This window comes from Pelobates fuscus, chromosome 10, assembly GCF_036172605.1.
Source record: "Pelobates fuscus isolate aPelFus1 chromosome 10, aPelFus1.pri, whole genome shotgun sequence".
Taxonomy (NCBI): domain Eukaryota; kingdom Metazoa; phylum Chordata; class Amphibia; order Anura; family Pelobatidae; genus Pelobates; species Pelobates fuscus.
Window position 1 is genome coordinate 70,725,733 of NC_086326.1, and position 14,513 is coordinate 70,740,245.

Sequence of the window (14,513 nt, forward strand, 5' to 3'; positions counted from 1 at the left end):
GACTATATAGAGGTAAGTGCATTTATTTCAGGGCTCCACTACAGAGGCTGGTGGTAGACTATGTTTGCTCTAAAGCCAATCACATACATCACTTTTGTATACACAGAACTCTCTGTATTTATTTATATCTTGAAGTGCCTTCACCTTCCCTCCCTGTCAATCAATTATTGTTGAAAGCTGTGCCGTTACTGTAATAAAAACAAACCACAAAACAAAAATAGCAATTGTATCGGTTAGTCAGAATAAAGGTGTAGAGAGAAGGATAAACAGAAATCATGTTTGAGTTTCTCCATTGTAATGGGTGCCCTAGTTGTGCCAGTACTGAACTGAAATGTGACTTAAAACACCAGTTTGGGCACCATAACAACTTAATCGAAATCAAGTTGTTATGGTGACAGGAGGTACCTGGCAGTGGTTCACTTTAAGGTGTTTAACTCCTTAAGGACCAAACTTCTGAAATAAAAGGGAGTCATGACGTGTCACACACGTCATGTGTCCTTAAGGGGTTAATCACTCTTAAATAGCTTACCCCAAAATCTGTGGTCCAGCTCTGAATTTCCCTCCCTCTCCGTCCTTTCGTTTTATCAACCCCTTAGTGACCATACCGTTTTTCAATTTTCTTACCGATAAGAACCAGGGCTGTTTTTACATTTCTGTGGTGTTTGTGTTTAGCTGTAATTTTCCGCTTTTCATTTACTGTACCTACACATATTATATATAATTTTTCTTGCCATTAAATGGTCTTTCTAAAGATACCATTATTTTCATATCATATAATTTACTATGAAAATAAGTTATAAAATATGATGACAAAATTAAAAAAACAAACACTTTTTTCTAACTTTGACCCCCAAAATCTGTTACGCATCTACAACCACTAAATACCCATGCTAAATAGTTTCAAAATGTTGTCCTGAATTTAGAAATACCCAATGTTAACATGTTCTTAGTTGTTTTTTTTGCAAGTTATAGGGCAATAAGTACAAGCAGGACATTGCCATTTCAAAATATATATTTTAAAAATGTATCAATAGTGACATTGTAACACTGTTATCTGTCATAAATCTCTGAATCAGACCTCACATGTACATATTTTTTTAAAGTAAACAACCCAAGGTATTCAATATGGGGTATGTCCAGTCTTTTTTAGTAGCTGCTTAGTCACTTTATGGCCAAAGTTAGCATTTATATTTGTTTGTGTGTTAAAAATGCAAAAGACTATTAGGGATGCTAACTTTGGGTTGTCTTCTTTTGCAAATGGGTTGTCATCATGGGGGTAATTCTCATTCCTGGGCTACCATACGCTCTCAAAGACAACATAACCAATCTGGCAAATTTCAATGTGAAAAAACCCAGAAAATCAAGCCTTATATTTGACTCTGTAACTTTCAAAAACACTATAAAACCTGTACATGGGGGATACTGTTATACTCAGGAGACTTCACAGGAGAAACACAAATATGAGTGTTTCAAAACAGTAAAACATATCACAATGATATCAGTCAGTGAAAGTGATGTTTGAGTGTGAAAAATGCATAAAACATAATTTTCACTAACAATATCATCGCTGTCATATGTTTTACTGTTTGGAAACCCTAATATTTGTGTTCAGTGAAGTCTCCAGAGTAAATCAGTACCCCCCATGTACAGGTTTTAGGGTGTCATAGAAAGTTACAGGGTTAAATACAGTGCTAGCAAACTAAATGCTCTGAATTTTTGGCCTGGGTTGTCAGGCAGGTCCCTCAAATTGCAATAAATAAAAGAACTTAAATTATGTAAAAATATTACATAAATATGCACATAGAATTTAAATATATATACATTTTCAAATATTTGAAGTCTATGTGTATATTTATGAAATTATGTATATGGATATACATATAGTTTGTATTTTTATTTATTTATATATACATATATTTCATTCTATTATATACATATAATTTCATTCTTTCAGAGCGATCACATGGCATGCGGGGCCCAATTTGCCGAGGGGGGACTGTCAGGCAGTCCCCCCAGACCGGGAGCAACACAGATCGACGGCGGGGAAACGGCGGCGATCAGGTAAGTAATAGATTTGCCTTTTTGTCGGACGTACCTAGTAGATCCGCGGTCCTTAAAGGGTTAAATACTGACGTTGGGGTTAAACCGAGAACTGTTTTAAATGAGCCAGAGCCAGTGACCTTATGGCACCATAACTTAATTTTGATAAAGTTGTTATCGTGCCTGGAGTGTTCTTTTAATTTGATATTTACACTTAAAATAAAAATGGAGCATCACACGAAAGAACACAAGATCTAGGTGATGTTCAAAGTTTTATTTGATAGTGTAATTTCCCTCTTAATGCAACTATTACCATAATTAATGCTGGAGAGAATAAGGAAGTTTATTTCAGGTAATTGTTACCTTTACTGTAAACATTTGACTGTGATTTCACTGTCTAACAATAGAGGTATACCTACCTCTCTGAAGGTTAACTTGTCATGCTTGTCATGCGGCTTTCTTATATGAATTAGATATTAAATTCAAAGCCAACGTACTAGGTAGTATATATCCGTTTTTATTTTGTATTAATATATTTATTAGAGTGGTGATGTTCCTTGCTAGCCTAAGGACTACCATTCGTGAGTGAAAGTACCGCACCAGAAAAATAGAATTCCCGTGTAGTGGAGGGTCAAGCTCTTATTGATGCGGTCACTAAAAAGACCAGCTATTAAAAGGAAACTATAGTGGCAAAAAAAAAGTTTAATCACCTTCATTCAACACTTTTTTCACTTACCTGATTCCAGCGCTGATGTCCCTCGGCGCTGGGTCCTGGCCCGCCTCTGCTGAATGAATGCTTTACTATGGGGTTTTAGCGGACGCTGGCTGTCCATAAGCAGAGCTTGAGGACATCTGGCGTCATTTAGCAGACAGTCCGGTAGACAGCCACTGGAGGTGGAGTTAACCCTGCAATGTAATTATTGCAGTTTATCAAGAACTGCTATAATTACAATTGCAGGGCTAAGGGGACTGCAACACTGCATCAAAACCACTTCAACGAGTGGTTTAACAAATCTTTAACAAAGATCAATTGGAACAAATTCATAAAACAACCAAGAACGTCTCCTGCTCACCATAATTTGGCACTTTTGAACTTGTAAACAGGGAATAGTTGATTTAACTCCACAACAGATTGTCATAAAGGGCACTCAAACAACTGAACAAACCATTAGTACAGAAATAGTATGCAGAAGGCCTATGAAATGTAATACTTACTTGCCGAAACTCCCACTTTCCACTACTTAAGAACACACGTCTAACATTCCACATATCTAGTTTATAAAACATTTAATAAGATAGATGTGCCTACACTATCAGATATCTGGCGTCTTGCTTTGCCTCCTTACTGTAAATAGCCCTCCTCCCTGTTTGAGGATACCGTATTTATCACTTTTGTATTACTCATTATGTTTTTCTTTTATGTCATGCAATTCTTCACCGTTTGCTCTGTTAAAGGGGAATTGTCACATCCCAGTTTTTTATATCATTATTTTATTTTTTTGTTCAATGACATTTTTTTTTTTATTGAAATGATTATGCATTATACATGCAGATATGTCCAGCGTACATTTGAGTAACAGGTAGACTTACACATAAAACATTAAAAAATGCAAGCCGATAGGAGTAACATCTAATTTTTACATAGTGAAAAAAATAAAATACAAATACAAAACATAACCAGATATAAGAGAGAGGTCAAATTCGAATGTTAGGTGGACAGCGACATTGGGACCACAGAAACCAGGATGGAGAGCATAAGTTATTGAATGCCATGTCGATAGTGCCTCTCTGAAGGCTTAGCATTGAATTAGTTCTCCAAGGGGCCTTAGCGGCAGCCATTTTAGAAGCAGGCCTCATGTTCACGCACTACAGGTTTTGACAGGGATCGGCCACTGAGTAACTTACGAGCCCTCCAGTAAGGGCCGGGTTAACTCCCACCGGTCCAAATGGGGGAAACATAATCAGCCAAATGATGGATCGAGTTGGTGATGAGCAGCCGTCAGTTAAGAGAGCAAGCAGTGACTGTCCACTTCTCTCCCCACCCATGTAGGTTGCAGTCTCAGGGAACACAGTTCTCACATTTATACCATTTTACGACTGATTAGCAGCACCGACATTTGCCGAAGTAGTATGATGCAGTTTCAGGCATTAGGTAGGCAGATAAATGTAAATATCTTTGAATAAAGCATAACGGCTATGACGGAGCTCCTGTACCTTCTCCCAGTCCGCTTCCTAACTGCTTGCAGGGACCCTGAAAGGCTTCAGCCACAGTTGCCAAAGCTTGACTGGGGTTCTTCTGGAGCTTTTCCACTCAACCAGGCTGCAGTTCTCCTTCCAGGCATCGTCCCTTCTGCCTCATACACTGCAACCCTGCTTCCAGGCTGGTATAGTCCTCTCTGCCTCTGCAACCCTTCTTCCGGGCAGGTATCCACATCTGCCTGCAATGTTATAGCTCTTTAAATAGACCTAGCTATCTTGCTTTATCCCAGGTCTAAGCAAACAGGTCCATAGACTGTCACTGGAAGCCCTACAAATCAACACAGGACACAAGTTCCAAAAGGAATTGACATACAATACTTCCATTTTCTTGAGACTAGCCCATATGATTATTACATAAAGATTGCTGTGACAACTCAATAAAAAAATACAAAGTCAAATCATAGCAGACAACATACAGCAACTTATTATAACACAATGACATATTTATAAAAGGGTGGGGAAGACAATAATTATCAGAAAATATCTCTCCTGTCTGCAGAATAAGCAATATGCAAATCTACCCGAATATGCAAATTGCCATCTGTGGCAAACTCCCCCTTTTAGCTGAATTTGCCACGAGTTTTTGGAGGGGACTACTTGCCAGCCTTTTACCCTGGGACTATGGGCCCTGTGATAACCCATGTTCAAAAGTACTGTTTCTGCCCCTTGGACTTTTAACTGGAACAGATTCAAACATGCGTCGGCGGCCATCTTAAATTGTCCAGCGGTGTTTTGTAATCGAGTGTATGGAACTGTTTTGGGCAGGGGACCATGTGCACGGTGGGGCAAAAATAAGACTTCCAGGAAATTCCTGAACCCCTGAAACGATCTGCGTGATTTTTTGGATATGTTTTTCACCCAGATTGGGGCTATCAGGATGTGACTGTTGTGGGGATATGTTGCATTTAGGGGTACTTTTGGGGGTTTGTAAAAATTTATGTTTTTTTTCTGTTTAGAGTTAATTGAGTTAGCCCATTGTCTTTGTTAATTGTATCGCAGGCAGAGGGGAGGGATTGTGTACACTGTATTGGTTTGTACATCTTGTAATTCAGTGTTCCATCGGGTCCAGGGGGTGTTCCCCTGCCCTGAGGAATTGTATAAAAGCCAACCTTAACCATTAAAGCTGAGATTCCTGCTTACACTCCAAAACTGTGTGTCTTCCTGTTATTGAAGGGAAAGAAGACTTGATCCTGTGTCTGCTGTTCCAGCTTGCAGGAGATTCAACTGGGAACGTCCTTGTAAAGACTAGAGCTAATTCCCCATTCGGCTCCAGCAAGGAGCAGTTCCAGGGCCCCAGTCCAGCCACGGCGGCTGTGGGCAGAAGTGCTGCGGTTTGTCCCCTGTTCCAGCTAGGAAGCGGTCCTTTGAAGGAGGTACCCAGTGGGGTACAGGGGGCTCCACTACAATTGGTGGCAGCGGTGGGATGGCTTCCTAGCCTTGGGAAAACAAGCACTACTGCAGTATGGAAGACAAGTACTGCTGGGCAGTACCCGGCATCGATGTCAGACTCCAGCAGCGACTACAGGATGTTCTGCGCAGTATGGAATACCCTATCCCAGAGGGTAAAGAGACAGAGTGGAGGGTGGCGCTTCGAACGTATCTCTGGAAGGAGGACCTCGACGAAATTCGACCCTTCTGGAGGGAGGAAATCCTGACCACCAACAAGCGCCAAGGGGAACAGCTAGAGTTGCTGATGCTGTACCTGGGAAACCAGCCCTCAGAGGAATGGGTAAGCGAACTGGAGATGCTAGTGGAGACTGAGGTGTGGCTAGATGATTCCTACACAGCCCTGTGCTGGCATGCCTACCACCTCTACCCGTGGCTGATCGAGTATAAGTTTATTGAGGGGGGAGACTACGATGGCCCTGGTTTGTTGTGGGAGACTATGGAAACTAGTCTCTGGTTTGGAGAAGCCGACATTGCTCGATTTTGGTCCATCCGAGCTGAGCGGGCAGACAATTGGGACCTTACTGAGATCAATACCATTCAGGCAGACCTATCTTTTCTTGCCAACCGGGAGTGGGAACTAGAACAGGATTATGTTTGCCTATTCCAACGGCCAACGCCGCCTGTCTCTGACATGATGGGGCTTATGAACTGTACACCACCGGGAGCATTGAGTTTTGTCCCTCCTCCCCAGCAACTAAGCCTGTCATCAGGAGACCTGGGTATTGTACCACCTACTTCCCAACCATCCCCAAAGATGAGAGACCTTATCGACTGGTCCTGGGAATACCCCCAGTTGGCAGGTGGAAATGGGACCGAGGTCCTACAGGGATGCTGGGCAGCCAGCCCAGATCTCCAATCCCAGATGGAGGTGTTACAGGGAGTGGAGACAACTGGTCTTGATCCTCTGCGGCAGGTTGTGTTACAGGGAGTGGAGCAAAAGAGCTGGCATCTGGGCAGAGCATAACTGGCCTTTTTTTCCGGGGTCTGACGACCCACCAACCAACCCAGTTGAACTTCTGGCTACGGGGCAGAGTGCCGCTGGCCTCTGCCCGCCAGGCATGGATGCACCCCCAGCCCCCAGCATCAATTTGATCCAACCAGGGGGGAGTGCATCCAGGTTGTTTCTCCGCCAGATGCTGGATCTAAAACTGGGCACTTGTGGCAGGAGGCCGTCTGGATGACTATGCCTTTTTGGAAAGGCCACAAGACCATCACAGACCCAGACCGATTGAAGGTCTGGGGTTTGGATAGTTTCCCCGGGAGGGGGAAGATATGTGGCAAACTCCCCCTTTTAGCTGAATTTGCCACGAGTTTTTGGAGGGGACTACTTGCCAGCCTATTACCCTGGGACTATTGGCCCTGTGATAACCCATGTTCAAAAGTACTGTTTCCGCCCCTTGGACTTTTAACTGGAACAGATTAAAACATGCACTGGAGGCCATCTTAAATTGTCCAGCAGTGTTTTGTCGCCGAGTGTATGGAACTGTTTTTGGCATAGGACCATGACTTACAGGAAATTCCTGAACCCCTGAACCGATCTGGGTGATTTTTGGATATGTTGTTCACCCAGATCGGGGCTATTATGTGATTGTGGAGATATGTTGTATTTTGGGGTTTGTAAAAGTGTATGTTTTTTTCTGTTTGGAGTTCATTGAGTTAGCCCATTGTCTTTGTTAATTGTATCACAGGCATAGGGGAGGGATTGTGTACACTGTAGGGGAGTGTCAGACCAGCCTTGCTACTCAGGTAGTGCATATTGCTGTTGCTACCAACAGAGGGCACTACACAGGCTCCATAGCCAAATCCATCTAGTTGGCAGCAATCCTCAACAGTACAGGAGAACAGGCAAAACATTTAACAGTATACACACATTAAAAACAATTACATTTCACACACCCTGCACCTATAATGGGTACAGGGTGACTAAAACATAAGAAAAGTCCAGCAACCTACATAAATAGTCTGTGTGGAGGTCCAGATGATGGTGACTACCGTCCCAGGGGCCTGTCCATCCTCTTTTATTATTATTTTAACTCATTCCCTGTATTTAACAAATATGTATTTGTGAGGTGTGAAAAAAATATTGAATGTAGAAATGCATAAATCTTTCTCTGCAACTGGAAGCCTCCACCTTGGCTCCCTGACAGTCACTGTTCTACACTCTGTCCTTTTTCCCTGGCTGTCAGCACAGAGAAAGATTGCACAGATGAGAAAAAGTAAAACGTGTTTAAATTTCTCCTTTTCATTAGCAATGTTTTCACTGATGCAGTCTTGTCAGAACTGGACTGTGGTGCAATTAACTAAAATGTTTAATATTATAACAAAATGTATTTTAATATACATAATAAGAACAAAAAAAAAGTTTAAACACATGTAAACCATTATCACAGTTTTTTTTACATTTGTTCTTGCTTCGCGTCTACATAAAGTTAATTTCTTCCTATAATACACATTTTATATTGATACAATCTGCAAAGACAGACAGTTCTCAACTTACTCGTAGTTACATGAACTATCCCATTTTCCTTCAAACATGTTCTTGGAATATGACGTGTAAGTGTGGATTTTTTAAATTTATTTTTCCCGAACGTTTTTTCCCTTTGTTCTCACTCTAACCACCCTTCCACAATCTTCCCTCTATCATTTTCCTTCCGATCGTCTACCTGCTGAGACATCCACTTCCGATATAAGGAGACAATATCCCCTGGAGGATGCCCATTTAAAACAATTATAATTAACCAACAATAAGAATCATCTTCTTACTTTAGGATTCTTTATCTACTGCTGAAAATGTCAATAAATAAATACTTTAATTGCAAATGCACGTTCTTGTAATTAGCATTAAAAACTTTCCAGGATCCGTCCATGCAGTCTAAAATTTAGCTCACTTTCTCTGCCTCGGTTTCCCTCTTGATAATTTGACAGAATGAGGTATAATGACCTACCTAGTTTCTTCTGTACAAATGATCTGTCTTATTATGTTTAGTCAATTTATTTACCCCTTCACTCTACTAAGATAACAAAAGGTCACTTTCCCCTAATAAGTCTCACAAACCTCTGTGCAGCCTTTAAAATGACTAATAGCCATTTACCAGATCTTTCTCAACTTGTTTAATTCCTTATCAGTTTGTGATACAGCGTTTGCTTGCCTCCTTTCATACCCATCGAAATACTAATGCCAAAAAAAGCGAATTTCTTAAGGGAATGGTTTTTTTGTTTTATTTTGAAAGCTGTTACAGTGTTATTTAGCAAATGTTTTGAACGGGGACAGAACTGACAAAATATTCTTCCAGTGAAGAGACATTTCTTATCAGCCGAATACAATTCTTACCAATTGTTCTTCAAAACAATGAAGACAATCTAATACATCATAGTAATATGTCTGACAAATCTAGAGAACTATGAATATGTCAAAAAATATCAGCTATCTAAACAGAAATTATATTATTCTTAAACACGTATTACAAGCAATAAGATCATTTTATTTAAAAAGAAAAAAAAAATGCTTAATTAAAGCTTAAAACGAATCTGACATTTCTGTGTTAAAGAAAATTCTAATCCAATGTATGCTGGTCGGTTTGTTTGTTACTTAATAATACAGTCGTTTTTGTAGTTGCTTGGATTCTTTCACTTTTTGGGCACTTCTTGTCAGAGCTCAAGAATTTGGTTTTTTGTGTCCTAACAAAAAAGGAATTTGGGATAGAACGAAAAATGGGCTGTCCTCTCAATAAAGACTTGTGAGTAACATGGTACAAGTAACGCAAATAAAAAGAAAGGGTGGCTTAAACGTGGTAAATGAACAAATTAGCATTCTGATACTGCTTATTTTGCCATCTTTTTTGGGCATCCCCATATACTTTAAAGGTTTCCAGGTGCCCACAGTCAGGGGCCTCGCTCGGCATATTGATGATGTGAAAGTTACCTTTTCTCATAAGCAATATGAATTTTGCACACATTTGATCTGCATTTATTGGTTAGGGTTGTCAGCTACAAAAAAAAACAAGTCCTGCACTCAAACTCCCATCACTCCTGGGTGGCAGCAACGACCATAGTACACATCAGCCCCAATATATACAGTAAAAACCAAAGAAAAAAAGGTTACCTGCGCGCTCTCCTAAATCCCTATGCATATTTAGACAAATGGAGGTTATTTAGTTTCTCCAATGGCCATGAGAGACTTTAGCCCACCCGCTACTATCGCTGTCAGCGGACATAACAGGAAGATGCGGGGAGCAGCGCCTGTGGTGATATTTCTCCAATTCGAAGCAATATAGGGGATAAGATAGGAAAACATAGTATAGTGTAGTATGTATTGGATATCTAATAGATACAGAAAAACTAAATGCACTTACATTTTTCTGGAGTTTGAAATCAGCTCCAGATTTATGCGCCTGGTAGGTACAATCCCAATCTGTGGATGTGATTGTTGTCCTTGTGTGTATTCAGAGACGTTTTCCAAAGTGGTACGGTTGACCAGCAGTCAAGTATCCTCAGTATATAAGGAGAGGAATAAAAAGCTCTCTGTATGTATTAAAAGAATAAGAAGCGGATAAAAAGAGGTATACCCACAGTATTGCTCAAAGGCTTTATGTAGGTGAAACACATTAGTGTTATTTATTTTATACTACACCTTGTTTTGTTTGTCTCCAAATAAAGATAGTAATTTTTATGTAATTTGGAGCCTCCAGACCTATCTTTGAAGATTCTTATCAGAGGACCCATACAGTGATATCCTTAGTGGGGATTATACCACCCACACCTATTAGGATTAAGCAATTGAGCAATACCTATAATTGCGGTCCGTTTGTGAGTATACCTCTTTTAATCTGCTTTTAATTCATTTTAATACATACAGAGAGCACTATATTCTGTTTTTATTCCTCTCCTTATATACTGAGGATACTTGACTCCTGGACTACCGTACCACTGTGGAAAACATCTCCGAATACACACAAGGACCACAATCACATTTACAGACAGGGATTGTACCATCCAGGCTCATAAATCTGGAGCTGCTTTCAAGCTCCGTAAAAATGTAAGTGCATTTATTTTTTTCTGTATCTATTAGATATCCAATACATACTACACTATATTATGTTTTCCCATCTTATCCCCTATATTGCCTCAAATTTGAGAAATATCACCACAGGCACTGCTCCCCGCAACTCCCGGTTACATCCATCTTACCACCAGAAAGAAGAGACTCTGGTTTGGGAAGTTCAAGCTGCCAACACACAATACAGAAATACAATACAAAAATTCCATCTTCTGTTTTATCTGTCAGCTGACATGGTTTCCTGACAAAATCCACTTCAATTGAGCTCAATCTGTCAGCTACCAAAGAGAAAGTTAGGATTAAACTCAAAACCTAAGCACAAAGACAAAAATCTAGGTCTATAATTGTAACTTAAAAGATTACTTGATTTTCTTTTAGTGTGACCACTGGGTGTTAAAATACAAACATACATGAGATAAGTGAAATATAATGAAGTTCCAGCTCAAATAAAATGAAGAATAACATTTTTAATTGGAGGAACAACTGAGGTCTGAACTGAAAAGGAATTTAATAGCAAATGACTTAAGGTATCCGCAAATCACAAACAGATCCAGTGCTGAGTTTCAGGAAAAGTACAAAATTAAAAACGTTTCTGCTACCTGTGATGACCTGTTGCATTTATAATATAATGAAATGAATAAAGTCAAAAGGTAAGAACTACAGAATGTCTAGGGCAACAAAAAAAGCCCCGGATACAGCAGAAAGCAATAGAGACTTGGGAAAGGGGTAATGGAGAGTCAATTCCATTAGCTGTTAGCTATAGACAATCTAGTTCTGTAATCAATGACTCTGAACAAGTCTGAGATAAGGGATCCTACTTAAAGAGACACTCCACTGCCCAAAATATATAAAAATCATTATTTAGTACATATAACCCAAAAGAAAACATACATATATTTTAATTATGCATTTTTTTTAATTGGGTTATATCTAAAAACAACTTGCAAAAGCTGCAGATCTATTGTCTGCAGCTTTTGCAAGTGCTCCCCTTATTCTAAACCCATACCTTTTGTGGCTGTCCAATCACAGATTCACCACTGGTCAATTAGATGTCTTTGCCAGACAGGTGCACTGAGCTAAACTACCAGGAAGTAACAGGACTAGTTGTCTAACAGCAACGGGGAGGGGGACGGGGAGAGGAGGCGGGCTGTGAAGGGGTGTGTGGAGCTTTTCTTTAATTCAAAGTCTAAGAGGGCTAGAGGCATCCTATCCCCTAATGATTAGTGCACTCCATATCAGAAAAGACTTAAGCCTGACATGGAAAACAGAGGGTACAACCATCATGCCTTAAACCTTACTGCCCCAAAAGGAGTTTGAGTTCACAGGTAAAGCAAGCACCCAATATGCCCAGAGTCCCCTTTCTAAAACATTCACCAAAGAATTGAAAGTTAAACAGCACCCACAATGTGCTCTAGTCTAGTGTCTTTGCATTTAGCCAACCAGTGTTTTTTGAATTCAGACGCAATATTCTGAGTAAGTGGCTGGCCGTGGGTCACCGAGGGGACTCTTGATTTGAGTCAAACCTCTTAAAAACAGTCTAACACAGAACTAGGGGATGGCGTAAGTGGTGCGCTGGCACCATGATCACAACAGTTAGCTACAGTGGTTATGGTGCACAGAGTTACCCTTTAAGCCAGGGAAGTTTTTTTTATTTTTTTATTGAGAGAATATATTTTGAAAGTAATTAACAGGTCTGGCATTTAAGCAACTTAGGAAAACTATCAATTCAATCTGATTTGAATTTATGGGTGCCCAAAACTTGCAACTCACCCCAGAGAGCCAGATATAATTCACTTTAACATTCTGAAGTTAAAAAAATATATATACATGAAACATATCTATAGACTTTTATACACCTTTTAATAAACTGAAGCATAAACTAATACAAAACCCATTCAGTTTATTGTTCTTCATCTGATACTATGACTTATATTTAGTACAGGAAAAGGCCATCTATGCTGAACAATTAACACTAACTGCTACAATTCATCACATTCCTATGCATTGCATCTGGGCAGCTATGAATGCATCTTTCTATTTATTTTACAGTTGTGGCTAAAGGGTGGAAAAAAGTATTATACTGGACAAAACCGTTTTGATACTCTCAGTAAGACAATTTGAAATGTTGCAATGTGTAGCTTAAACATGCATCATTGTTATATTATTATTATGGTTATAAAGCATTTAACAAGTATCACGATGTGTTCTAAACATATCAGAAATAAAATATGTAACTGCAGTGCAATGTTAAAATGATATACCAATAATAACACTTTCAACAATATTAACCTTAAAATTACACAAAATGGAGCTTACACATAAAGAGACAAAGTTCTCAAAGTGCAAACACCAAGGGCATTCCATTGGTTTCCATGGTGACTGCGCCAGTTTTAGAACGTTACACTTTAGAACACTTGCAAAGTATCCCAGATATAAGTATTTCTTCTCTAGTTTAGTGAGTACACAGAGTTAATAACAGAGAGAGAGAAGGCAGCCAACACAGAGCATGCTGGAGCCAGGAAAGTCAATGCTACTCAGGAGGTAGGAGCCAGAAATAACACTTTAGGAGCCCAGACTGTGATAGTAAAGGCTGCCTATGGTAATAGGAGCAGATCATGGTGCATGCAGGGGCCAGTTTGTGTCCCCCCCGGGGATCCCGTTATACAGGGATGGCTGCAGGTCTCTGTGTGCCCCAGGCTGATAGCAAGTCCTAGGTGAGGGGACAGCCAATTGCATCCCTGGATGGGACTGAATGGGGAACAGGCACACTGAATGGGATGCCATGCGGCAGGTCTGACGGGAAGGGAGCAATGAGTACACACTCCAACTCACCCAAACTCTTCCCGGGGACACAGACAGCTAGCCATCCGAACAGCCAGGGAGCCAATCAGAGAGCCCAGCCGGCCAGCGCAGCCCAGGAGTCCGAGCCGCACACTGAGGTGTCAGGTCACGTGCCCCGCCGGCAGGGAATGGGAGGAGGGAGAGAGGAGGGGGCGCTGGACAAAATGAGGGGACAAAGCGAGGGGAGGGGGGTTTCTGTCTGCTTCATGCACTATATCACTGCGACTGTGTTAGTAATGTTAATGTGGGGTTTAAAGAAGTAAAGTATTGTTTAAGTACTTTACTACTTTTTTTTTATACCCCCAAGTTTGTTACTTATATTTATGTAAATTCTTCCAACAGTTATATAAATGTATTAACCATAATCACCCTGTATGAGACAAGGCTAACCTTTCATATCCCAAACCAGCAGCCATAATAAACTGGTAGGATTTAGCTGAGAATTGAGAGTATGGTAAAGGCTGTGTTTTATAACTCAATTCTGATGTTTGGGTTAGAATTTACCATTCCCAACACTTCATGGCTCAGTGATAATAGATGGTGCATGAAGTCCATCCTTTGGGTTAGGCAAGTGCTCCCTTTGCAATTATTCATGCTCTCATACCAACATCTTTTGGCACCAAGTAGAGAATTAACCACTGGCTGGTACCAAGTATGGTTGTATGGTTGCCACCTTTCTTGGAAAAAATAAATAAAAGATCATGTTAATTTGCATAATTATATATGAATGATATTACCGGCCATGACATAATCAGATGTCATGTAAAATCACAGGGATGGACATAAGAAGGGGGGGGGACACACCAGATTTGGAATGGGAAAATTCCCTAAATCACTGAAAAACTACTCAAAATGTGTGTACTAATTG

General features: G+C 40.2%; 1 protein-coding gene across 7 annotated transcripts in view; it reads right to left on the reverse strand.

The window, feature by feature from the left end:
- The window catches only part of PLCE1 (phospholipase C epsilon 1), a 341,969-nt gene that overhangs the window by 312,283 nt on the left and 15,173 nt on the right, over window positions 1–14,513 (reverse strand). The window contains exon 1 of one of the 7 annotated variants that reach the window (XM_063434568.1): window positions 13,637–13,724. The exons of 5 other annotated variants lie outside the window; for them this stretch is intronic. The gene's annotated coding sequence lies outside the window, so the exon portion shown is untranslated. Of the gene's footprint in view, window positions 1–13,152; window positions 13,209–13,636; window positions 13,725–14,513 lie in introns of those variants that run through there. One more of the 7 variants, XM_063434569.1, reaches the window with a different exon arrangement.